Genomic DNA, 10,552 nt, shown 5'->3' with positions numbered 1-10,552 from the left:
AGTCTATCAAAGCGTCCCAAAGTTGCTTTGCAGACTGCATGCCTCGCACGTGGACTAGCCGATTGTCCTCAACTCCCAGGATAATGGTGGCTCTAGCCTGCTCATCCTGCCTAAGCCATTCAGCACTGGGATTTTGGGGGGTTTGCTCACCAATTGGCAGCCAAAGATTCTCTCTGCAAAGATACATCTCCATCTTCAGAGCCCAATTCAAATAGTTGGTCTCTGATAGGCACTCCAGAGGCATTGCTGAGGGCTGGGAGGTAGCCATGGCTTCTTCCTTCTTTTGCAAGTCACCTCAGCTGGCTTCTTTGTCCTGTAGACGGGCAGTTGCTGGAAAATCTCCAGGTGGCTCCAAAGAAAATCTTCACAGGTCTTTGCTACCTGCCTTTAAATTGTGCATGAGGTATGGAGCTGATCTCTCTATTCTCTCTGGGTTTTACTGGGCTTACTGGGCTGTTTACTGGGCCCATATCCTGTTAGCAGATTGCTAGGAAAGCCTTTGGCCCAGGAGAGATCAGAAAAGTCACACACCAGGCATTTCTATAAAAATAATTTTATTTACAGAAAGCAAACATATTTACAGGCTCTCAGTGAGAGCTGCTTAACTTCCGAAAAGAGGACAATTAAATTCAACCTCTTCAAGAAGCTCAGGGAAAATCAGGGGTATCCATAACCTTTGGTCAAAAAGTCAAGATGGTGGCCACGATGGTGCAATTGAAGCTCCAGCTGGTTTCACATGCAACACATACAGTTATAATCAAAATTATTCAACCCCCATTGCAAATCAGGTTGATTGTCAAAATGTACAGACTTTCAGCTGTTTGCAATGAACAAATCAAACAAAAGCAATTGAAACAGCTCAACACAACAAATGCTTCAAGTGATGTCCCCAAAGACAACTGAAAATGCAACTGATAATGACTTCTCCAGTCTCAAAATTGTTTGATTTGTTCATTGCAAACAGCTGAAGTCTGTACCTTTTGACAATCAACCTGATTTGCAATGGGGATTGAATAATTTTGATTACAATGGTATAAAAACCACCCACAGCTTTGACTGTTCCATTGTGGCTGCTATCTTGACTCTTTGACCACTCCCTGCAGACCATTCACTCTTGGGAGAATGGCCAAGGTTATCACCTCTGAAGTCTCCTAGAGCAGTCAGGTGTAAAGTTGGATGGCCTAACGGAGAACAAATAAATTCCTAGCAAACTCAGAGGAGAGGAGAGAGATGAGGAAAACCATGCTGAAGACTGGAGGACCAAACATCAACTAACTCTCTACCTCCCTGTGGCAGGCTGAAGGATCAGTAGACCCCACCACATATCATGTGTGGACTGAGAATAAAGGCTGTCGGCTGCACCACTATTGACTGTAAAACTCAGAAGGCTCCCAGTGAAAGGATACATGTATCCAGAAGGCTTTTATTCACTGTGATCCAAGAAGACATGTTGAAAAATCAGAGCGTAACCTCAGCAATGTCAGTTTCCACTCAGCATGAAGGAACAAATCCATTCTCTCTCAGCCATTGATTGTTCCCCTTGACTTAACCCCATTCTCTTACTGTCAAATCACATTTACTCATTTATTCTGTGATTCAGATCGACAGTGCCCCCCCACCTTGACCATCATGACCATTACAGCAATTGAAAGGAAATTATGGATCTCTTGCACGCATGCAAATAATTTGCCAGATGAGGGCAGCTGGAGTGGCAGTCACACTTGGTCTGCAGCACGTAATAACCTTGTGGAAAGAATGTTGCACAGCTCTGGCCTGATTGTTATACGCAAACCTCCAATATAATAACATTCTAGCCACATTTTAACATTGATTCTTGGCTAAGTAAGGCAGAGGGTCGCAACATCACTGATGTATGCTAAACCAAAGTGCACATTGGTTGAATTTAGCTTAGAGCATTGTGGGAATGCAGACACTGTGGTTAGTAAACCACGATTTGTGGCATGGGACATGCAGTGGATGTGGGGAAGCCACAAGGAGCAACCCTTCTGTGACCGCTGCATCATATTCTAGCACACCCTAAGTTGCATATGGAATCAGAATGGCAACAAAGTGCTTACCTGGCTGGTTGCATTCTCTCCTTGGAAAAGTTAATGGGTATAAAGTGGATTTATACGTGGCAGGAACACTCAGAGCTTTTCCTATACTCAGCGTATGGATGAACATGTACAGAGGTTTCTGGCAGTTTAGTCAAGGCTGGGTGAGCAGGGGGTGGGGGAAGGCATGGCTTGCAAGCTCTGTACTTGTCACCAGTGATTAAAAATAATATCCTTCACGGCTTGCATTTAATTCATTACTCTTTCAATATGCAAAAGGTCTCCATTGCTTGCAAATATTTTATTCCCTAATTAATTTTCCTGTTATTGACGCTCTCATAGGCTGCATCTGAATTGAATTATGCCATAAAATAGCATTTTAAAACCTTATTGAAACAGCACATGGAGGCCTGGTACGTAAAGCACCATTAACTGTATGCCATTTCTCAGAAAACTCTCTGCACCATTAATCTTTCCTTCCCCCCAAAAGCTCCCTCGCTCCTTACCCTCTGAAAGGCTGCGATGCTGCATGACATTTAAATGTCTCACTATGGAAAGTTATTCCTTCCTCCCAGAATAATCTCCTTCAGAACTGAGGCAAATCAGACATAGCAGAAGAAACACATTCAGAGGGAGAGACCAGGAGTGAGAACACCCATATGCATTAGTGTTCTTAGACGACAAGGTGATGGTTTCAGTTATGACACCATAAATTAGGCTCAGCCATCCAGTTGTAAGCACTACCTGAAGCCTAAGATATTTGCGCTGGTGGAAAGATGGAGAATTGCTTTGGGGTATTTCATGGTGGACCTAATGTCTATAAATATTACTGTGACTTCCAACACTGTGGCATTTCACATCTATGATTTATTTTTCCTATGTTTACATAAGTCTCCAAGTTGACCTTGACTCTGGGTAGCTATATGGACACATTTGTGTTGGCAGCAATATGGGAGGCATCTGCCATGGCCTTCCACCAGAATTGGGTTTTTTTATGTTTATGTTTATGTTTATTTTCTAACTTACAGCTCTGGAATTGATACTAATTCTCCTTTTTTCAGGTAGCTTGCAAAATGAAAGCCTCAAGCTGCCTTGAATCATCATCTGTGTTATATTCTTAGAAACACTCTTAGGAAGAGCTGCCCCCCTCCACAAAAAAATCATGGAAAAGCAAGGAGAAACTTAAAATTGTTCCAAAATCCTCTCAGCCTCCTTTAAACAAGATAAAAAGATACTTGGGTTAGTTATGCCTGCCAAGTCCTTCTGACACTTAATAAGCAAATAGCCATGTTCTCTGACTCTGGGGGCCGAAGAAACGCCTTTCGGAAAAACAGACCCTGAAGACTACAGCATACAGTATATCTTGACATCTATAATACGGCATTTTTTTTTTAAAAAGAACTTTATTAATTTTCAGAGTATAATTAAAATACAAAAGATAGAATATAGAAAAGATAGACTACAGGACTAAAGAAAAACTATAAAAGTGCAAAATAGAATACAGAGACAGACAGTGACTTCTGACCTTCTCCAATATATAAATGCATGTACAAATATAATATCTTACCATTAGTTAAACCTAGTAACATTATTTCTATCAAATCAAACCATTTAATCATTAAAACCCAAAATCAAAACTTCATTTTTTTCTGACACAAGCAAATAGTCTAAAAGTGGTTGCCAAACAGAAACAAATCCAGACACGGTATTTTCTCTTATCAACGCTGTTATATAATACAGCATTTTTAATTTATAGCTGTCTTCAGTGAATCTTGTTTTTGCACTTTAAAAAAATATTTTCAATATTCCCTCATTTATGTTTACTATATCTGCCCTTAAAAATCTTCCTTCTCATCTTTTCTTAAAGCAAGAGAAATCGAAATAATTAAGAATTGAGAGAGAATTGATTATATTTTAGCCAAGGAGAAACAGCTGCTGATCCTTCTTGGTGGAATATACTGTTGGGCTGCAGCCTAAGTTTCTTTCTTGCAATTTATCCCACTGCGGTAATAATTAATATTTGGCCATCAAGTAAAGAGAAGGTGGGAGAACTTTGGTCTGCTGAATTCACAACAAATGGAAACTTTGTTGCCAGGAAACTTTCCCATGTGTTGGGTAAAGATAGTCTGCTGTAGAAAAGAGAGGCTCCATTCCAGCTTTGCAAAAGAACAGAAGTCTTTCTACAATTAAAACTCAGACAAAGGACTCCTAAGACATATGTGGGCTTCTGTAAGTTTTCCCATCCACCCCCATGCACCGCCATAAATTATCTTAATGTCTTCCACCCTCTGACTAACACTTGTAAAATTGCCACTATTGCTTGCTTAGAATCATAGATCCAGGATGATTTGAACCTTCTTATTTAAACCAAGTGGGAAGGTAGGTAGGTAGCTAGAGAGATAGAAACAAGTCAATTTTCTGATGGTGAGTGTAAAGAAAAGAAACTAAATCTTGAGACCCTGTACACATGGCAATTCCATTGTTTGCATTTGTCATGTCCTGCTGCTGTTGATCACTTCATCAAGGTCCCTCACTGACAATTTCCTATCTGTCGCCAATCATTATAATTCAGAATGTCCTCCCCTCAGCTCAGAAAAGCTTTTTCATTTTTTCTCGTGACACCTTTTTTTAATCCATTCATTTGTGTCCAATTCTTGGAGATTGCCTGGACAAGTCCCTGCAGTTTTCTTGGCAAGGTTTTTTCAGAATGGCAGGGTTTTTTGCCATTGCCTCCTTCCTAGGGCTGAGAGAGTGTGACTGGCCCAAGGTCGTCCATCTGGCTTTGTGCCTAAGGTGGGACTAGAACTCACGGTCTCCCGGTTTCTAGCCTGATGCCTTAACCACTACACCAATCCCGAAGTGAGCATCTGAAGTTGATTTCTTTTAATTTGCTAAATTCCCAAATAAAAGTATCAAAAGGGCCCTGAAACATTCAGAAGAAAAGAGTTAGGGATTCTAGCTCATCTGAGCCCCCCCCATCTCCTTCATCCCAAAGAAGCTAGGCCAATTTTTCTCCCACAGAACCAGACAAAGCAGCCCAGTGCATCAGAGGAAAAGGTGATTTTTTTCCCTGTTTCTTTCCCTCTTCTTATCAACTTCAGCTACCATCACCACACCTGGCACCTGTGTTTGTATTGCATCTTAAATGACTGGCCTTCTTTGCTGAATCAAGAAGATTCAGGAATGCATCTGTATTTTAAAGAGTTTTTTTTTTCCTGTTTTCCCAGTTTACACCTAAATTCTGTATGCTCCATTCAAGTGACAATTTCTTGAAATCCTCTGCCCCTCTTTCTTTGAACAAACTTGCTGCCTTGTTCTCTTTGAATTGAATGTATTAATGTCTCCATAGATTATTAACTGCTTCTTCTTTGATTGCCCTGTGTGCCTTTAGTCTCTAATGTTTCAGAAATTGTCCTGATCGGTTGTTAATTATTAGCTAATTATTGATTTGTTGCTTTAATCCATTTATTAATTATTAATCATAGCATAACATGTGGGCTTCTGGGATTCACAACCCTGTTTAATAATCTATAGCATTGAAGTCTTGATAGAACTGGGCCATGCAGGATCATAATACATTTGTGTTTTAGGGCCTCATCAAGAGCTCTGGTGCAGGGAGGAAAAAAAATACAACCTGGTTGTACACATTTTCATAGGTGGACTAACTCTCATGGGCATTTACTAGGCTGTAAAGCACATTCATAGAATTGTGGTATCCTATGATGGACTAATGCTTTTTATTTTGCCAAATCATCTAATTGAGTAGCTCGTTTAATTTGGAGCTGTCACTGTAAAGTTAAAAAGCTCACAATCTATGTTTCCATCTTAAGGACTGTAATCTTCCACAACCCAGTATCCCTTTGCAGGAAATAGTTCAGTTAAAACAGTTGGCATGTGCTTATTATTGAATCATAGGGTTAGAAAAGACTTTGGAGGTCTTCTAGTCCAGCTCCCTGCCCAGGGCAGGAATCCTCATACCATTCTGGGCTGGCTGTCCAGTCTTCTCTGGAAAACCTCCAGTGATGGAGCACCCACAACTTCAGGAGGCAGCTTTTCCATTGCTTAATAGCTCTCATGTAAGCAAAATGTAGGTGGTTCATCACATTGTCTTAAACTGAGCTCCTTATGCTATACCTTGGGGGAGAGAGAGAAAGAGAAACATTTGGTTATTTTTAACGACGGCAGGGCTACTTCAGAAAATCTAAAACCTTTCTGAATCTCTATGCTGTCAGAGGGGAGATCACTAGGATATATCAGGGTTGCAGGTGACCCTGGAAGTAAAAAAAAATATCTGGAAAAAAGTGACAGCAAACCACTCCTGCTCTATTGCCAAGAAAATGGCAGAGATCTGGGAATTCACCAGCTGTCAACCTCAACTTCAAGACAATTTGACCTTTTTAATGAGGGGAAAAATAATCTCTTTTTTCTACAATCAAGGTGTACCTGATTGCCATCAGAATGTTGACTGATAAAAGACTGGAACAGACTAATATGGCATAGGTCCATTCCATTGTTTTCATAATGGTCTAGAATTGCGCTCAGCAACTTGTTCTGTCTGGGGTGCCTGCCTAAACTGCTTGAAGGGACATTAGATTATCCCATCAAGCAAGGATTTGGTGAGCTCATTCCTACCTTTTGCAAGATCTCATGTGAACATGCTAAATTCATGACACATCTTGGCATTTTTTAAAAATTAATTTTGAGGGAGGAACAGAGGCACCGTTTTGGAAGTGATCACACAACCTGGCAGTTGCATGCAGCATCACCAAGCCCTCATCTAGCATCTAGGGCACATATTAGCTGTCATGTAGGCAAATGCTTGAACACCTTAATGTTTTCTCTTAAATACCCTTTTCTACATAACTCTTAGGGGAGAAGGTAATTGTTGATGTCAGCCTAAGCCAGTACTGGGTATTTTCATGGGACTGCTAATGTTATTTACATTTTGTTATCACAAAAATTTCTAATAGTGTGCTTCCTGATCCAGAATTGTTCCAGATGCAACTGCTTCATCATCCAGAAGAGCATTCCTTAGTGTCAATGAATTGTGCCTTAAAAACCTTGAGAACACTTCACAGCAGCTCTAGCTTTTTGAAAAAGTGATGCCAGCTGCCTTGCTGTTCACATGACATTCTATCTGGTATTCCACTTGCTTCTGGCAGAGAAGCATGGTTATCTATCCCATACTGACAAAACTAGGACAAGTGCTTGCATAGCTAATTCAACAGGACCCTGTTCAAAAGATCCCCATTCCCATTAAATCCATGGAGAATCTTGCAAGTTTACTTAAGGGCAAAATGCTGGAGATTTTTGTAGAAAAGGTGGCTTTTATGAGCTTAGTTCCCATCATACAATGTGGCAGGTAGAGAGTGTTCAGATTTTGAATTAGTTTGGATCAAACTGCCTTTTAGACGTGTGTCTGAAGGAGATATAATTTAGTTGCTGGTCTGTGGCTTTCAAAGTAACATTCTTGGGAAATCTGTTTTGCCCTGACTCTTCCATTTTTACAGTTGTTATAGAGTCTGCCCTTCCTTTGTTGCTGCAACTATTTCTCACTCCCATTTTCAGAGAACTTTAATTTCTAAAATTGTTTTTAATACCGATGCATATCTTGGTTGCTTGTGCCAATGAGAAAAGGTTCCAGAACAAAGTACAGGAAAAGGCTGCCACAATGCATGTTTTTAGAATATTCTAAAACTCTCTCAAAAGCTTTTGTGGTTATTCTCAAGAACAGACCTTGATCTGCTGATCTACAGATGTGTAATTCAAAAGGCCCTGCAATTGGAATTGCACCATCAAAGGAAATGATTACATTATGTTCTTCACATCCTTTACTCTTAGTCAAGCAATTTCTGTTTCTGAAGAACCAGCTCAGACACAGGTTGATTTTTGATACTGATGCTTTCCAGACTGGCTTGAACCCTTCATAATTATGAAAGGAATCTGAAAGATTGCAGCATTAGAAACAAAACAGTGTAATGCTTAAATGACAAATTACAGGTAGTCTTCAAGTTACAATTCATTCAACAACCATTTGAAGTTACAGTGGCACTGAATGAATGGTATTTATGCCCAGTCTCCAAAGTTATGGCTGCTGCAGCACCCCCACAGTCATGTGATCAAAATTTGGGGGCTTCTCAGCCCACCCGCACTTATGGCTGCAGGGGCGCTCCAATTCCCCTAACCCATCTTCCACATCTCTGCCTTTTGGCCCCCTGCACTCCGTGGCCCCTGCTGCCCTGCACCTTGCTGTCCCCAGCTGACCTCTGCCATCTTCTTGTTCCCACCGCTGACCAAGCGTGCCCGGCCTGGTCCTTCACGAGGCAGCTGCTGGCCATGCGAGGCTTTCTTTCTGAGGTCACACGTGGCAGTTTCATTGCAGGACTTGGGGAAGAAGGCCTTGCATGGCCAACAGCTGCCTCGCAAAGGGCCAAACTGGGCATACCTCGTCAGCAGCAGGAGCAAGAAGATGGCAAAGGTCAGCTGGAGCAGTGGAGCAAGGAGTGGCAGGGGCCTCGATGTGCAGGGTGGCTAGGGTGGCTGTGGCTGGGCTAGGCTGAGGCTTCCAGGAGCAGCTGCAACTTTGTGGTGCTGGGCTGGGTTGGGTTGGCTGCAGTTCAGGGGCTTCTTGTAGCCCCAGTGCCGCATGGTCCCAGAGCTGCTTGCTGCCCCACTAGGCAGGGTGCAGGGTGGCCAAGGACAGAGATGGGGGGAATAGGCAGTTGAGGGGAGTTGAAAGGGAGGCAGTCCCTTACCTAGGAAGAACTGAGGCTCAGGGCTGAGAGGGACCAAGCTGGGAATGGCTTGGATCAGGGTGGGTCCTTGGCCCAAGACCGGTGGGATTCAGTTAATAACAGCAACGGGGAGTGCTGGGATTGCCACTGCTAAGCGATGGTCACATGACATTGAGCTTTATGACTGCATTGCTTAGCGACAGAAATTCCAGTCCCAATTGGCATCATAACTCAGAGACTACCTGTATAAAATAATTTATTTAAGGAGACAGATTGAGCTGTTTCTGCTTGAAACGAGTATTGTGTATTGCTTTAGCAGTAAAGGAATATTGAGAGAAACCTTCTCCTGCTGAAATGGATCTGTAGACGGCAGGGGAGTACATAAATGTAATGGTTGCCTATCCCACTCACTCACTCACAAGAGGTTACTTAAATGAAATAGAAGATGACAGCTGGTGAACGGCCTAGATAGTCTGAATCACACTAAAGTAATCTTTTAAGCTGGTTCCTCCCGGTAATCTTCACATCACTTAGGACAACGAATCAGCCTAAAATGCCCCAGGAATAAATGAAAAGGATCTGTTTTGAAATACTGTGTATCACCAAAAGAATGGATGACCAAACCCAGTTGCTGCTCCACATACAATCATGGCTTCTTGTGGCTGGAAGACTTTCACAGAACGAACGCATACTTGCATATTGTCTCAGAATCAAGCCTCACCCAGTTCAATGGGCCTCCAAGTATTGCAGCCTAAACTTCCCATCTTGCACTGTCATTAGATCAGGGAGTTAACAGCAGCCTACATACAATTGGGGGAAAAGAGTATGAAGCTTAATGGGTTCCACTTATTCCCTTAGAAGTTTTCTTTGATGGATTTTTTTACTTTGGGTATGTTAGGTTTCAAAATGTCCTTCGTGTAAAAGGTAACAGCCTAGCTGAGGACATTCTTTCAGAAGATAATCTAGAGGACAGAAATCAGCTGCATCTTCATCAGCTTCAGCACTAGGAAGCATCCCACGCTCTTCTACAGCCAGTGGTCTTTTTTACAGTTTTCAACAGAAACAGTGTATTCTTTGGCCAGTCAGTGTCCAGATACTGCAACAGGAACATATACAACTAGATACGCAACCAAATCAAACTTGACTTTTAATGCTAATTGATGGACTGCTTGCACAATTCCTTCATCCTAGGGATAGCATCAATTTGTATGAAGAACAAAGGACTAATAGTAAAGGTATACAGTTATCAATGAGTCTCTTTTATAACAGGGATAGCCAATCATGTTCCTTAAGATACTATTCCCATCAGAGTTAGTCATGGATTAAAATAATGCTTGACAGGAACCACAGTCCAACCACATATGGAAAACCACATGCTACACACCATGGCTTTGTACTGATCTCTGCTATTGTCCTACTTGATCAACAGCTCTTTGTTCCTGCTCCTGTACTCCTGAATTAATCTATAACATCATAGCTGTTCTCCTTACATGAAGTATTTCAGGATCTAAACAGTGGAAAATCTTTGCTGGAAGGAAAAAATTGGTTTGGAGATGATGTCAGAAAATTTCTGAATTATACTCTTTTTGGAAGGGGAAGTGTCAATATTCCTGAACAAAAATGTATAAACTATTTAAATCTCTAAAAATTAATTAAACTTGCTTCACTTATATTGCAATTTATTATTTTCAATACCATGTTATTGCTTATAGCATAAACTGAAGCAAGCAGATCTTGGTTTGTAAATTCAGATTATAGTGAGTA

Source organism: Candoia aspera, chromosome 4 (genome assembly GCF_035149785.1).
Source record: "Candoia aspera isolate rCanAsp1 chromosome 4, rCanAsp1.hap2, whole genome shotgun sequence".
In the NCBI taxonomy this organism is placed as follows: Eukaryota; Metazoa; Chordata; class Lepidosauria; order Squamata; family Boidae; genus Candoia; species Candoia aspera.
This window is presented reverse-complemented; position numbering follows the sequence as displayed.